This window comes from Neolamprologus brichardi, chromosome 9 (assembly GCF_056152115.1).
Source record: "Neolamprologus brichardi isolate AB-2024 chromosome 9, ASM5615211v1, whole genome shotgun sequence".
NCBI lineage: Eukaryota > Metazoa > Chordata > Actinopteri > Cichliformes > Cichlidae > Neolamprologus > Neolamprologus brichardi.
The window spans coordinates 17,911,455-17,928,794 of record NC_142112.1 but is presented as its reverse complement, the minus strand read 5'-3'; positions in this window follow the sequence as shown (position 1 = coordinate 17,928,794).

Below are 17,340 nucleotides of genomic sequence, written 5' to 3'. Positions count from 1 at the left end.
ATTTGATCTCTTTCAGTAAATTAAAGGAACCTGGTGAATTTAAGGCCCTTTATTTTTACCCACTGGATTTTAGAAATATCTGAACTCGGCAGACTCTGGCTATTGTAAATACATTTTAGTCAATCAAAAATACATCCTGGGAGATCAGAGAGAACACCATCAGTTTTAGATATAACATTAAAAGATGAATTCATGAAAATGTGTTTTGTTTAATTTTGTTGTATCTTCCAATACTTGTAAAAAATAATGTACATGAAGAACATTATCTGCCTTGTGTTTGAGAAACTGTGACTAAAATATTAGTTTCACCCATTCAAAACTGAACTTTCTACATGTCTCCAAACCTTCTGTCAGAGACTGAACATCCAAATGTTTTAGAGACTTTAGACCTCTATCTTTCCATGTTAACTTGAGATATAATCCTCTATATTCACAATCAAAGTATGAGACAGTCAATCTAAAGAATCTGGAGCTTTCAAATGGACCTCAAAGATTTTCCCAGGAATACCTCAAATAACAACCCTACCTCAGACTTCATTTTAAGAAACCTGAGATGATACAGTGGAAAGTTTCTGCCTCTGTGATTATCTTCCTAAGACCCTAAATGTTGGGTTTGCTTTTAATTGTTAACAAGTCTGATGCTGATTACTTGGTAGTAAAGCTCAAAAAACATTTTATTGTCACCTTTTCTACTCTCTGCTCTGTGACGAGTCTTGAAATGAAACATGCAATGTTATTAAATCTTCCCCTTACTGAATACCTGAAGTCAGCTCATTTAAAGTGTAGGATGCTGCTGATGGCCATGTATGTTTGTATCAGGGCTGTGTTGGGATCTGTCAGGGAATGTTACGATGGGGCATGGTGGCTGGAGGTTGCCAGGTTCTTGCAAACAATGCCACTGATGATCATGACAGGGAAGTGTACCAGCAAAGCCTGAGTGGAGCTGTCAGAACAGCGGAGCTGCAGGAATGAAAAGTCAAGTCAATAAATGAGCAGCACTGAGTCTAATAATCCCTGTAATGTTGTCTTTGAGAGTTTCTGAAAAGCATTATGCCATGAGGTGTTTTTAAATCTTCTGAATTTCAGCAAGAAAAATGAATATAGATGAATGAATAAATTGTTAACTGAGTGAACATTCAGCTATTGGATAAAACAATAATACACCAGATATGCCCGACAAATAATAATACTCTATATCTGAAACTATGACTGGCAGGAAGTCATTCATGCCTGCTGAAATACTTGGAGTTTATAACCTAAACATTACAGTAAATATTGGTGTTTTCAATTACAGTGGTGTAGGCAAGAATGCACAGGACTGAAAGAATCATTGACCCCTCATTGATCTTCATTCATTGATTCATCATTTAGAAAACTTTAAAAAAAAAAAAAGCACTTAGCAAGTAGCCAAGTAAACCAGCTCTACTAAAACCTTAAACTGGATGATGGAATTTATCATTTTAACCACTGATGTCTGAAGAAAAGAAAGTGCAATCTCACAGACAATGACCTGTTTGTAGTCTTGCCTGGCAGGTTTTCCATTTCTTTATACCAGCAATATCACAGTGAGGCTGCAAGAGGTCATTTATAAATTTGTAATCAGCTGTGTAAGATGGTAGACTGGTATCATCTGCATATTAACTCACCTCCACATATACTGTGGGAAATGGCCACTGATGTGTGAGTGGGTTTGTTTCACAACTGTTATGAGCCAGTGGCTGTGATTGGGTTGGTTTCATTGAAGGCAGGTGCATTTGAATGCACTCTAGGCTACGCCCACACGTACACAGGTATTTTTGAAAACTGAGATTTTCTGTTTTCGTTTAAAAAAACAAAACAAAACAAAACATCCAGTCCACACGTAAAAGCCAAAAACGAAGGAAAACGCTGCTAGGAACATGCCAAAGCAGCAGGTGGCGATATATTCCTAACAGTGTAGAAATGTTGGCCTATCAGAAGTCTGTAAGCCTGGGTGGGAAAGAGTAAACAAAGATGGCGCTTGTGTGGAGGGACAGTAACTGTGTGTGTATATGTAAGCATTAAGTTACATGGTTTATTGAAATAATCAAATTACAGCATTTACATTTATGTTAGACTACTTTTAATACTGCTTTAGCCCGCATACAATGAAAATTTAAAAAAATCTTGTTCATGACCTGTGTAGTATGTTAACACTATTGGAAGTAAAGATAACTTGAACTCCAAATTTGAAAACAACTTTCTTTCTTTTTTTTTTCTTTCTTTTTTTTAATAAAGCTCTGACTTGTATTATGAGTCTGTGGTCTGGGAGAGAGTCCTGTAACTCTGTCTGCAAAATACAGTATATAAATACCAGTGTTGGGCTATTAATTATATAGTTACTTCTTTGAAAAAGTAACTGAGTTTTGCAAACAACAAAGTTTTTTGCAGCTGTTTACCTAAAAATGCAGCCAAGGCGTTTTTTTAAATAAACATTTTAAACTATTTACAGAACAATCAGGTGTTACAAGTGTTACAAATGCACACTGTATGATCCACAAGTGCAAACTAAGAAAAAGTCTTCATCTTCAGTGAATGTTGTGTAACTTTTGAGGACTCACAAGCGTGCGCTTCAATCCAAACACAAAAACAAAACAATGTGACCACACGTAAAACTGTTTGACAAATTCCATAAAACATTCACGCTCCAGTGGATGCATCAGAAAGCAGCTTGGAATTAGTATCTTGGCCAAGGATATGTGGCTTACAGACTGGAGCAGCCAGGGATCAAACCACAAAGCTTCTGATCAGAAGGTGACTTGTGCTAAATCTTGAGCAACAACAACCACACTGGGATGAGCCAGTTTAGACATCCAAGATAAAATGTCACATTGAGTTAGGGATTGTTACATGGAAGACAAAAGAAATGTTCCTGTCTCATGTGTCTTTGTTATTCAGAGATTTCATGGCTTCATGGTGCAGATGAATGACTTTTTGCACCAACCTTGCCGCGTTTATCTGCAAAGCAACACAAGTTATTGTGAGGTTCATCAGTCAACCAGTAAAAGATCTAACCTTATTCAGTGGGAACAAGTATCGATCTATACTTCTCCTATGAAAAACCTTCTAAAGCTGTCTATAATTTTGCCTCCAAAGTTCATCAGCAAACAGTTTGAATGCCTGTAATTATCAGGCTGTACTGAAACCCATTAATTAAACCTGAAAACTGTGCTGTGACTCCAAACCCAAGTACCCTCCTGGGAAACTATGGCTAATGTCACACTTGGATCTGATGATAGAGAAGTGAGTCAGTGTAACATTTATTAAATCAGGCAAAACAACATGTATGCTGTGGCGGCCTGCAGAAAGCAAAACCTCTTAAAGAAATGGAGCTAATGGTAAGCTGAAGACATCTGATGTTTATGTTAATGAACAAAACACACTGAAACATTTTGTCCTAGTTTTTATTGTTTATTAAAATACTTTTAAATCTCTAGTTTTAGCTCACAAAGAGTGAGACTCAATTAGTTTTTTTCTTTCATGAGAAATAGTTTAAGCCATAAAAAAGGAATGATGACATTTAGGATATTAACCATCTAGTCCAGCAGGTGGCGGTAATGCACCTTAAAGCTTTAACCGCCAAAGAAAAACCCAAAAGAAGAAGAAGAAGCCACACAGTTCCCACTTGATTGCGTTTGTGTTTTAGTTTATTGTTCTGGCTCATCTAAAGAGAAGCACTAAGGTAACTTTGATGTGAGTTCAGTCAATCTTGAGTTTAGCTCCTGAGTGAAGTTTTCTGTTGCTCTCCTCAGTCTCTGTTGTCAGTCATTTGTGAACCCTGTGAAAGAAAAAGCCTCTACATCAAGTCAAGCTGCTATAAACTAATTTACAAGAAAATATCAACAAATGCTAATGAAACACAGAGAAGAAAACAGTGTTATTATTAGACGAAAGCTTTAAAATGAGCTAAGTGTAATCAGAGTTCCCATTATTTTTTTGGTTTGTTACTAAGCCCTAGTTAGCATCTCTGTGGCACCTGCACAGTTTTTGAATGCAGCTAGCCAACCAAGCTAGCTAGTGCCACCCTTCATCGATTTAAGGTAACTTAAATTCCAAAAATTCCAACATGTTGGCGTTAAAAGTGTTATAATAAAATACATTTATGAGAAATATAAAAATAAATGTATTCCAGGCTAAAGCACAGCTGCCTTTGTCTTATCAGCGCAAAGTTGTGCCGGTGTTCTGGGAATCCATCCTACCTGAAAAAACATCCTACCCAATGTTTCTGCAGACATGGGGCATGCGCACCACACCAACACCGAATTAACTTTTTTTTCTTTCACCCATCTGGAATACTTCTTAAGGTTATGGTTATGGTTAGGGCATGGGACAGCAACCTTTAACACCCAAAGAGCCACTTGGACCCGGGTTCCATGTAAAAGAAAACACTGGGAGCCGCAAAAACATTTTGAAATCTAAAATGAAGATAACACTGCATATATTGTTTTTTTTTACCTTTATGCTTTGTGTGAACAACTAAAGTAAGTAAGTAAAGTTTATTTATTAAGCGCTTTTAACAGACAGGCAGTCACAAAGCGCTGTACACAAAGATTAAAATAAACAATACAATCAATAGACATTATACACAATGTAAAAGATCAAATGTAAATAATGTAAAGAATATGAAATACGTAGATCAACAAAAGGCTTGTTTGAACAGAAAAGTTTTTAACTGCCTTTTAAAAGAATCCACAGAGCAACTAAGGTGTGTTGCCTATGAAATCCATGAAGTGCTACAGAGAAAATTACATTTTATTTATGTAATTAACACATTTTGAACTCTTAAAGAAATATAACAAAAGGAAAGACACCCAGCTGAACTAAAATGATCCAGCAAACAAAAACTGTTGTGAGCCGCCACCCTCATATCGCCTTTGGGCTTTTGGAGCCTTGACCTGACTTTTAAAAAATAGTTGGAAAAAAAGCACTGTGCTGCTAAAAAAAATAGATATTTGCAAAATTTTGCCTAAATATGTATTTTACCTGGTTAATGTGTGTGGCAGGGCGTGGTCTGCAGTGCCGCTGCATGGGAGTCGGACGCACCTGAGCGGCACCCGCAATCAAGTTGTGTTGTCAGGCTGTGAGCTGAAAAGCTACAGCCGACTGTATGCGTACAGCAACGTGTGTGAAAAGTGGTCAATAAAGAGATGCTGAAAAGCATGTTCATGCAAACATCCTCAGGTCTGCCGTGGTATGTTTACAATGGAACTTCTGCTCCTGAACCTCTGCGCACAGCGTCTGCAAATCGGGGCTGAACGAAGTCACTTTCATCTTTATGCAGGACTGTAAGCCGTCATCTGTGAGGCGTGAGCGGTGTTTGTTTTTAACATAGTTCACAGTGGAGAACAGCTGTTGACATAATGTGGATCCAAATATCCATAATTGGCCTACCTGGTGTTGAAAGTCTCGATAAATGCACGGCGTTTCAGCGGGTATACCGGCTTCCGCGAGTGTGACGCTTATTTTGAGCAATGAAAAATAATAAAATATAATTTTATTTTTATATTTCAATATCACAATAATCTTCCAATTTAGAACTACAAATTAAAAAAAGAACTAAACACAAATAAAATACACTTCAGCTAAATACTTCTAATTTATTTTCCCAAACCACCCGGAGCCATAGTACAAAGGACAAAAGAGCCGCATGCGGCTCCGGAGCCGCAGGTTGCCGACCCCTGGGTTAGGGTTATGGTTAGGGGTAGGGTTAGGTTTAGTAGTAAGTCACTGTCAAATTATAACACGGGTAGGACGTTTTGTCAGAGTAGGATGGTTTCTCAGAACACAGGGCATTTGATTGTAAAAACTGGCCTCATTCTGAGAGGCCTTTTATTAGAATATTTTCAAAGATTATTTGATAAATTCTGATCAGTATTCAGCGAGTGAGTCTGCTTAACTGTTAGCAAAGTAATAATGATAGGCCAGAGATACCAGAGATGCATTTTTAAAACAAATACAGCCTCGGCCCCTAAGAGGGGATCTGTGCTCTAATTTGATCACATTTAGAAGTACTGCTGATTTTTTCAAGCTCCATAATTTTTTGGAGGGTGAGATAATTTTCATGTTTGCAAACAAAACTGAAATGGAGGAACAAAGATAAAAAGAATAGAATACAATAGAATAGTTTTTTTTATTGCCATTGTACATATTGTCCTAGGTCCAACTGTGCTTGGAAAACAATATAAATAGTAAGACAGCTAGAATAAATGACAGAGAGGAGTAGTAAGGAGAGAAGAGGAGTAAATACACACACATATTAGAGGACAGGTTTCAGAATGCTTGAAAGTAGTGCAGTGGACTTGATCCATGTATAGAATCCAAGTGTGAGTGGACTGAGTGATGAGGGTTATTCAGATCATGGCTCAGATTTCTACACCCATTCAGACAGGATAATCTTGTACGGCACACCTGATCATTTCTCACGGCACACGTATGTGCCATGACACAGTGGTTTGGAAACACTCTACTAGTTTTTGCAGCTCCATTGATTGTTTTGTGTTTGTTTTTGGCCAGGGTATTCTTTAAACAGGAATTGCTCTCCTGGTACTGGTGTGCCATACTGCTAAATTTGGTATTGGTGCTCAAACCTTTTGTGTTTATAATAATAATGTAATAATACAATGCAGTAAACAGTAAACTTACCTGCTTATCCTGCACTAACCTGGAGAGGATTTGAGACAAAATGCACATAAAGAGTTGTGTGTTTGCTGATGTTTGTTGAGCTGATAGAAACGCTGCATTTGAAATTACCTGCCACATAAAACATATTACTCCATTTTTTCTTTATTGTCTTTGTATTGCTAGATGTTGAAATACCACAACTGCACCTTATCAGCACCTGCAGTCGTTCAGGTTCTGTGCCAGAAAACATAAACACTGGCCAAATTTAACCCCTGACTAAAGCACAGTTTTGCCTCTTTCATCTCTTATGATTAGTACATGATCATGATTGGATTTCACGTTTTACTGTTTAGGCTCAAATCAGTTTGATCTTGGATACCTGCAGTGATGAAATAACTCCTCTCAAATGCCTTAAACCAGAAGTAAGAAGCCTATTTTGAAAATGTAAGGAGTAGAAAATAGAGAGATTTTTTTTTTTAACGTAGAGAATAAAAGTTAAAAAACCGTCAGGTTACAATCAGACTCTGACATCATCCTTCACTGAACCAAGCTAGTAACTGTTACATTTGATTCATTATCATTGAATAAATTAGACAATTACAGAAATATATAATAAGAGTCAGCAACAGGAAATATAAAAAAGTATAGACCTGGTAAACATTTATTATTATTCTGAGTGTGTTAGCATTAATATTTGTGTTCAAGCAGGAGGGATGGGCATGATTTTAGAGTGTTTACAGTCATTAATTATCTTTAACACTAGGTTGGATGTAATGTGTTACTACTACTAGTAGGTGGGGATAAGAGACCTTTAAGGTGTTTGGTGCCACACTCCACCTTCAGGTTTAAAACTAGTGTTAATGGAGGGAGTTTGAAGCTTCAGTTTGTTCAATGACTGCACTCAGTGCCTCTGTTTGTATCTCTGTCACTGCAGGACCAACATGGACCGAGAAGTCAGCGCTCTCAGGAGGCCAACAAACCTCACAGAAGAAAGAGAGAGAGAAAATACACCTGTGACGAGTGTGGGAAGGATTTTACTTTGAAGTCTAAACTAAAACAACATCAGCTCATCCACACTGGAGAGAGACCGTTCAGCTGTGACTTGTGTGGAAAGTCGTTTTCCTGGAAGAAAGCCCTAAAAACACACCAAGTCATCCACAGTGGAGTTAAAGCGTACAGCTGTGATCAGTGCGGCAGAGCTTTTACTCAAAGTAGCAGCTTACAGAGACATCTAGTTACCCACTCTGGAAATAAGGCATACAGCTGTGACATCTGTGGAAAAACTTTCAGCCAGCTAGGGTACAGAAATATACACCTACGCATTCACTCCGGACAAGATGTGTACTGGTGTGATCAGTGTGGCAAATACTTTACAACAGACGCACACTTACAAAGCCACATGTTTACCCACACTGAGGAGAGACCTTATCAATGTGACCTGTGTGAGAAGACTTTTAAATCTCTGCGTTACCTGAGACAACACCAACAGGTCCACACCAGAAAGAGACTCTACAAGTGCAGTTACTGTAAGGTATGTATTTTTATTTTACTCTTGTAAGTTCAGCCTGACTGTTTGGAACAAGTCTGCTCATTAAATTGTGTTAGCATGTTAGCACTTCTACTGCACCGAAGAGTAGCTCTGAGCCATTATTCAGGTTTTAATTTCAGTTATCATTTTTGTTTACACGACCGTGGCTCAGGGGATTGGGAAACGCATCTGTAACCGGAAGGTCGCTGGTTCGATCCTCGTACTCTCTGTCCTGGTCGTTGTGTCCTTGGGCAAGGACACAACGACCTACCGCCTACTGGTGTTGGCCAGAGGGGCCGATGGCGCGATATGGCAGCCTCGCTTCTGTCAGTCTGCCCCAGGGCAGCTATGGCTACAACCGTAGCTTGCCTCCACCAGTGTGTGAATGCCAGAGTGAATGAATAGTGGCATTGTAAAGCGCTTTGGGTGCCTTGAAAAGCGCTATATAAATCCAATCCATTATTACACAATCATAAGAAAAACTAAAAGTGCTAAAAACTGATATGATGCTGTTATTGAATCTTCAGGCAGTTTCATGGTATATCATGGTGGTGTTATTATTTCTGCATTAATGGCCTTTGGTTTACAGCAGGTCATTCCTCTGTCAGGTGTAAATGGAATAATATAAAATGTAAAATAAGTACAAAACCAAACCATTCAGTAATCTTCTCATATGGTTAACAAAGTTGTATCGTTACGTAATGTTTTGTAGTATTGTAGCTGTAGTATCATTGCTTTCATATAGCTTTGTACTTTTAGTGTTAAAATACCCATTTAATGTTATAATTGCAGTGTCATTGGGGGTAATAGTGTTTTTCTTGTGTCCCAGTCAGCTTAGTGTTATAACTGCACAATTACAGTGTTATTAATGCAGTATTAAATTAGTATTATTGCAGCGTAACAGTAGTTTAGCACTATGTGGATACCCTAAAAACATTAGTGTGGTAGTACTTAAGTGTAAGTCAGATGTTACTGTAATATTAAATAAGTATTACTGTAGTATTATGGTGGTAGTATTGAAGTTATTGTAGCCCAGTAAACTGAGTGTGTTAATCGAAACAGTAAAATGTAATTGGACGTCTGCAGAGATGCTCTTTATTTCAGGTGACGTTCAGGATAAAAGTGTTGAAGGACTGACTTACGCTGTCTTTGTGTCTTTGTTTAGAAGCAGAGCGACACAGATGGATCCACTTCTCAACCCTGTCATCGCTGTGGCGGTGGGAAAGACTTTCGTTGTGACATCTGTGAAAAAACTTTCAGTCAGCAAGACGGCCTAAAAATACATCAACGTAGACACACTGGAGACAAACTGAAATACTGCAAAGAGTGTGGGAGAAGTTTCCCCACATCAGGTGACTTAAAACAACACGAACTCTTTCACAGTGGTGTCAAAAAGCACCTGTGTGATCAGTGTGGGTCATCCTTCACCACTGCAGGTCACCTTAAAAGACACAAGCGAGTCCACACAGGAGAGAAACCATACAAGTGCAGACACTGTGACAAAAGCTTCTCACGTTCAGGTAATCGTAACAAGCATGAACGTACACACATGGAAGGAAACTACAGCTGTGAGCAGTGTGACAAGAGCTTCAGTAATCTCAGTTCATACTCTGCACACAAACGATCCCACGTTACTAATAAACTGTTTCACTGTTACCAATGTGCCAAAACATTCACTTCATTATCTGCTCTGTGCAAACATCAGCGTGATCACGCAGGGCTGAAATTGTTCCCATCACAGGATGACAGTGAATCTGAAGAGAGAGAAACATCCTCTTCTGGTTTCAGAGTCCAACTTAAAATCCTGGAGATCAGGCTCCACAGAGTTCAGATAGACTCTGCTGTAAAGATCTGATGAGGCAGCTCTGAATGAAAATGTTCCCGTAGGTCCATTTAAATCTTTGTAAACTGTTCTTCTGTGGTGTTTGTGTTCAGTGGTTACCTTTTTTTCAGTGATTTCCTTCTTTTTTTCTCAAAAGTTCAATGAAAAATCAGTTTCCTGTTTCAAGTTTTTATTGAATTAATTTTGTTAAATAAAGTTAAATGAAGTTGTTAAATAATGTTAAATAAAGAAAAAGTTTAATGACAAAGATTTTGAGCCATGATGTCATTTCCTATATTTCAGAGTAAAGACTGAAGCCCTGAAAGTTATGAAAAATAAGATCTTTAAAATCTTTAATTTTTTTTTTTTATCAAACTTGCTGTAATAAAACTTCTGATTTTCTGTTTAAGCTGTCAGAAAGATTCATTTTGGAGAATAATCTTTTAAAGTTGTGGTTTCACTTGCTCAGAGTTTATCAGCGTTTCCTGATACAAGGCAGGATGGATCCATGCTTTTGTTGTTTAAGAAAAATTCTGGAGCTAAAATCTGAGTGTTGCAGAAATTGAGACCCATCAGACCAGGCAGCATTTTTCAATCTTCTATCGTCCACTTTAGTTCCAGAGTCATTTTCTATAAGGACGTCATTAAAAACCTGTGAGAGTGCTGTTTCAGTGGAATGTAAATGTTTAAAACCAGATTAAAAAACCTCCATAATACCATTAATATCAAAATTGTATTGAATTGGGTAAATACTATGTTCTGGGAGTTTTGAGATTTGTCTATAATTTGAGCAAGCTGAGGGTCAAGGCCAGTTCTTTGTAATAAAGGATGTACAATTGCATGTTTAAAACCACCAGGAACCACACTGGAAGTCATGCTGCTATTTGTAATGGCAAGGACTGAGGTTCCAATCGAGGGAAAAACCTCTTTAAAGAGCCATGCAGGGATAACATCCGCAGGAGAATCAGAGGGTTTCATTTGTCTAACCAGCTCATTAAGAACTGTGAATGAAACAGGCTCAAACGAATGTAAAACAGCTGAGCAGAGAATAAACACTGATGGGTCATATGTAGGAAGTACTATTGCTGACCTGAGAGACTCGACCTTGTTTACAAAGAAAGAAAGTAACTGATTACATGTGTCAGCAGAGACTTCAGGGTTGTTTAGAGTAGAGCTGATAGTGTTAAAAAGAACACGGGGATTATGACAATTTAACACAATAATCTGAGAAAAATATCTGTTTCTCTCATTTTCACTGTATTCTGATCAAATTTCCAAGATTCTTTTAACATTTCAAAATAAACCTGCAATCTGTCTTTCTTCCACTTTCATTCTGCTCTCCTACACTGACGCCTGACTGCTCGGGTGGATTCATTTAACCAGTGCTGAGGAACACATTTTGGGCGCCTTGTTTTTAATGGGTTCACAGTGTTTAGGGTCTGAGTACAGGTTTCCTGGAACTGCAAAAGCAGCTCATCTGGGGTGGACTCAATAAGTAATCTCAGGGTCTGTAAAGATCTTTATAAAAGTGGAGGAGAAGAGAGCAGCGGCGGGGTGGAGCGTGAGCTTTAAACTCATGCACAAGAGAAATGTCAAATAAAACAGGTTTGTGATGAGAGAACACTGAATCCCACATTTCCAAATATAAAACAGATAAACCATATGATAACACCAGGTCAAGAGTGTGCTCCTGCTGATGTGTAGGGCCTTCTACAGACTGTACAAGGTCAAAACACTGAATAAGATTTAAAAACTCCTGAGCAAGCAGTCCATCAGGGCAACAGACTTGAATATTAAACTCACCAACTATTATAATCATATCCTGTTTCAGCACAATTTCAGCCAAAAACATGAAAAGTCATTTAAAAATCTTTGTTAAAGTTAGGCGCTGATAGATTACTGCACACACAACCGGTTGAGAGCGTCAAAGGTCAAATATGAGAAGTTCAAAGCTGGAGGGGAAACCAGTACATGGAGTTGTTTGTAGTGAAAGTGTTTTTCTTAAAAACAGCCAATATTCCTCTTCCTCTACCTGATCTCCTTGGAGCATTTAGAAATGAGCAGTCAGAGGGTAACAGTTCAGAAATAAAGCTAGGCTCACCCACTCTCATCTGTCTCAGTCACAAACAGGAGATCCAATCCACTGGAAGAAAAAAAATTGTTTATAATGAACGTTTTATTTGCTAAAACCTCACATTTATCAGAGCCGTCCTTATTGGAGCTGGAGCCTGGGTAGAAGTTGTGTGTGTAGCCCACGTTAATGCGTACAAATTCAAAAGGTTTATTCCACGACTCCCAAGATGCAAAAAACAGTGGCGAGCAGGGTTATGGACACCTCAGCTCACAACAGGAACCAGACAGGAGAAAACATGATCCAGGAGACGCCTTTGGATGCGACAGAACGGACCGTAACCATCTGGAGCGGCCATTGAAGAAAAGGTAAGGCAGCTTTAAGCTTCATGTTTGTGTTTATGCCTGTGTCTTTCAGAGGAGGCTGGAGGCACTGAAAGGCTTTTTTATCAGTTCCTGTTGAATCAAAGAAGAACCATAAAGGCTGCTGGACTGCATGATGGCCTTACCCCCGAGAAGCCTTCCTGTTAAAGGAGGAACCAGTTAGAAGCTATTTTCAAAGTAGCTGAGCTGATTTCATCTCAAGTAAGTGAGGAACTGTTTGTTCATTTGTTCTGCCACTTAAAGCACATTTAAGGACGTATTTTGTCTCGTGTGTCTAGTTGAATTTATTCTGGTGACTCTCAAGAAGATTTGCAATGATGGACATGTTTTTCCTGTTCATCCAGCTATTTAGTAATTTCAATATCTGAAATTATAAACATAATAAAAATATAAAAACCACCTGCTGTTTATATTTTAATGACGTAAAACCAAATGTCTGTCATCATATTAGATAGGTATTCCTCACATGTCAGCCATATGCTGTACAGTAAAGTCATACTGACACAGGAGAGGGATAACTATGGCTATAACACCATTACACGACACGTTCAAGCTGCACGATGCTTTTTTATTGTCTTCAAACCAGCAGACAAACCCCAGATAATTGGTTTTCATCTTGTCCTGGGAGACCTACCCCTTCCCCCCAAGTTAACTGCAGTCAAAGCTAACTAGTGGGGGTGTTTACACACTCACAACCAGTGGGATAAAAACAGCAACCAAGAAACTGGCAGCCTGCAGGACCACTGATGTGCTAGAAGAGCTAGAAGCTCTGGTCATGGAGAAACTAAGAGGGGACAGGAAGTTAAATGACTACAAAGATCAAATCATAAAAGCCACCAGTACCCACACTGGAGTTCCCTGACACAAGAGCTCAATGACCATTAATGTGTACGTACTCATCATTGAAAGAGTGGCCACTGACCTGTACGTGTTTCTGTAAACGTTTGTTGTACTGAAAACGTTACGTCCAGATGAACAGAATTGACTTTTTTGGATTTCCTTACCTGGTTGATCTTCTCAGCTCAGTCATTGAAACTAGCTGCTATTTACAATATCTGTGATATTGAACATTAGCTGTTGTAAGGCTCTCCACCTTGGCTGATGTGTGAAGGAGAAAGCACACACCCACCTGTGATGAGAAACCAAACACAAGATTTCATTACACTTTTTAACAAAAAAATTTGTTTGAGACTCAATAAAAATGACACATGGAGAAAGTATTTCATATTAGCAAAGTCCTCGTTTGTGTTTGGCAGGCTAGATGCAATAGTGGTGTGTTACTGCCATCTACTGTTCATTATTTCCCAAGTCAGTCTTCTTCTGATTAAACAGGCTGGACTCTAGCTAGAAGCACAAAGTCAGCCTCAGATCTCTACATTGTGTTATATAGACGAGCACTGTGTAGATATTGTAACTGTGTCTTTGTTTTAGTGCAGCAGTCCAGGTTCAGACGTGTGTGCATGTTGAACAGTTTCTCCAGCTGATCCAAGCTCTCTGACCAACTTTCTTCATTGATGGAAATACTTCTTGCACTCAGGATGTTTCTGACTGTATTGGTGCTGCCACAGTCACATTTGACATCTGGGTGTTTTCCTGTGAGAGCCAGCCCACTCACGAATCCACGGCAGCCAGGTCTCAGTCTGATAAATATAAGTGAGTCTCTTCTGGCATCTCTTTTGCCAAAAAACTACATTCAAAGATCTTGAGAGAATATTTAGGGCCTTAAGATTCTCTGAAGGAGAATGATAGACTGCCTTGAATTGAAAGAAGACAACAGAAACTACAATAACTACTTTTACAACTGAGGTGTGCAGGAGAGAATCTTTGAATGCACATCAGCAAGATGCAGCAGAAGACCACACCAAGTACCACTCCTGTCAGCTAATGCAGGAACTGAAGCTACAGGTCACAAAAACTTAGGAAGTTGGACCACAGAAGATTGGAGAAATGTTTTCTGGTGTGATGAGTTTCCATTTCTGATGTGGCATTTGAAAGGTCAGAACGGACTGTGTCCCATCTTCTGATGAATGCTTCAAGAAGGAAAAGTCATGTCACAAAGCTTTGAGCATCTGGAGCTGGTTTCTTCAACATCACAATGACTTCACTGCACTCAGATACAACAGTGCAGCTTTAGGATGTGGTGTAACAGAAGTTTCACATGATTGATGTGCAGCCAACTAATTTGCAGCAACTGTGCCATGTTGTCATGTCAACAAGGACCAAAATGTCTGAGGAGTGTTTTCAGCTTGTTGTTGAATCATGATGACTCAAAGAAGATCTGAAGGCAAAAGAAGATCCAACCTGGTGCTACCAAAGTGTGACTAATAAAGTTGCCATGTTCTGTATAACATTTCTTAAAAATGTGACATCATCAGCAGAAAGTTTGGCTCTAATTTCTTCAGAGGTGTAATCAAACACATCAAGTTTGTTTGTAACATTTGGATGATAAACTCAATGTATTTGAGCAGGCATGAATGGCTTCCTGCCTGTCATAGTTTCAGATATACAGAGTTAGATTGGGTTGGCACCTCTGGTGTATTATCATCATCTAATAGCTGAATGTACAATATCAATCCACGATCATTCAGTTAATGGTTTATTCATTAATCTGTATTCACTTTGAATTTCTATTTTGTTCTTCTTCAAGAGATTTAAAAAGAAATCTATTAAAAAAATCTCTAAAAAATACTATATAGAGGATTGTAGCTCAAATTAACATGCTGTCTAAAATGCTGTTTCTCAGGTCTGAAAGAAAGTACAGTTAGAAAGCAGCCATACAAATGAGCTTTACCAAATCCTTTCAGCTCACACTTCATAAAATATGAAACACTTAATGCACTTAATACACTTAAATCAATTAAATAAACACATCTTTACTCATGTGTTTGAAATACACGATGGACTATATAATGTGAACAATTCTCATTTTGCAAAGAAAACGAAACCTGTTGAGTTGCTGACTGAGAGCTGCAGCTGGTGTAAATCATGATTTTATGGATATTTCTCACTGGTGAGTTGAGAACAGTTTAGCTTGTTCTGCTTTCATGTCAACTAGATCTGTGTTAGATGATTTTGATTTAACTTCCTGCTCTGGTTGTTTCAGACAAGCAACCAGTTTGATCTTTGCACCGATGTTTAATTTACTTTCTATTATCAGAAGATTTGTGCACATACTTTATAATTTCAAATGTATCAGAGCAAATACAGCTGCTCTTTAAATATATTTTTGCATACGTTCTGTATTATTTCAGTGAGTATTGAAACCTGATGTTCAAAATGTTTTAAAATAAGCCAAATCATACCAATATTACACACAAATAATGAATTACACCTCTAATTTAGATATTTTTGATCATGTGGAGAACATTTGGAGTTTATAAGATAGCAAATGGTAGTTTCACCTTCTTTGAAATGCACCTCTACATTGTAAAAGTCTCTGACACTAAATCACCCACATAAGTCAATAACAACAAAAGCAAGGCTAACGATCCACATCGACGCTCGTCATACACCTAAACATAACTACTCATTAAAAGCAAACTATACAGAAGACCATCACTGAGAGCACAACATGCCAGAATTTGAAGCATATGGGCTAGAAGCAGCAGAAGACCACACTGGCTACAACAGCTGTCAGTTAAGAACAGCAAACTGAGGAAACAGACTCACAGATATTAGACAATAAGAGATTGGAGAAATGTTTCCTGGTTTGATGAGTCTCCATTTCTGCTGTGACATTCTGGGTCAGAGGCTAAACACAAGATTTTATGACTTGCAAAGTGCAACATGCATGCACTTTTTAACATCCTATCAAATATTGTAGATTATAATGTTAGACACTCAATGAAAGCAAAACAAAATATGCAGCCAGTATTTAATCCTAGAAATGTTGTCATATGTTGAAAGAAAATAAATGGCACTGACTGAAACATTTCCAAAATATATAAAGTTGACGTTATCAGTCTCCTGCATGAGCCTTGATGTACTGCACCAACTGAGGAAAAAAGCAAAAACAGACGTACATTACATGTTAATTCTTTCTTTCTTTTTTTTTTTTACTTTAACTGAGATTCACTGACTCTTGTCAAAACAGCCTATGTTTTATATTTAAATGGCAAGAAAATAAAATCTACAAGAAATAAACCTGTAAAACAGGATAAAACATGTATGTATGTCTTTCATGTTGAAAAACTGCAGATGAGTTGGAAGTCTTTTAAATCTTTGTGAAAACCACCAGCATGTGGTTTGGCAAGACCAAGGTGGAAGAAATCCTCATCTGAAGCTTTGCTGAACATAAGGATTTCTCTCAGGTCATCATGATTTGGTCTTTATCCTGATCAAGTTCTAAATGTTGTGGGCCAAAGATTTGTTTGTTTCTTTATAAATTATGTGTAGAGTTCTGAGGTCAACCAAGTCTTTAAATTTAAGAGTATTTAATAAAAAGTGGATTTGGTGGTTCTGTTGACGTGGTTTTATTTATGATCCCTATTACACTTTGTGTGTGTTTTACGGGTTATCGATATATTCATAATGACCATGATGGTTTGTGATTTATTATCACCGGAAGAAGTTTGTTCTTTCAGATAATTTATTTTAATTCTATGTTATTTATCATCAGACTCCTGAATAGTGTGAGTTTTGTTTGCTCAGATTCAGTGTTAATCGATTATAGAAAAAGTCTTCAATTTCTTAAATTAATTTTCTAGTTCATTCAGAAGTTGTTCCAAGTTACTTCCACAATAACTTTGTGTCATCTGCAAACAATATGACTTCTGTGTCTTTGAAATTACTTAGCTGAATGTACAATATCAATCCACATTCACTCAGTTAATGATTTATTCATTAATCTGTATTCAGGAGATTGAAAAACACCTTTTGTCATAATGCTTTTCAGAAA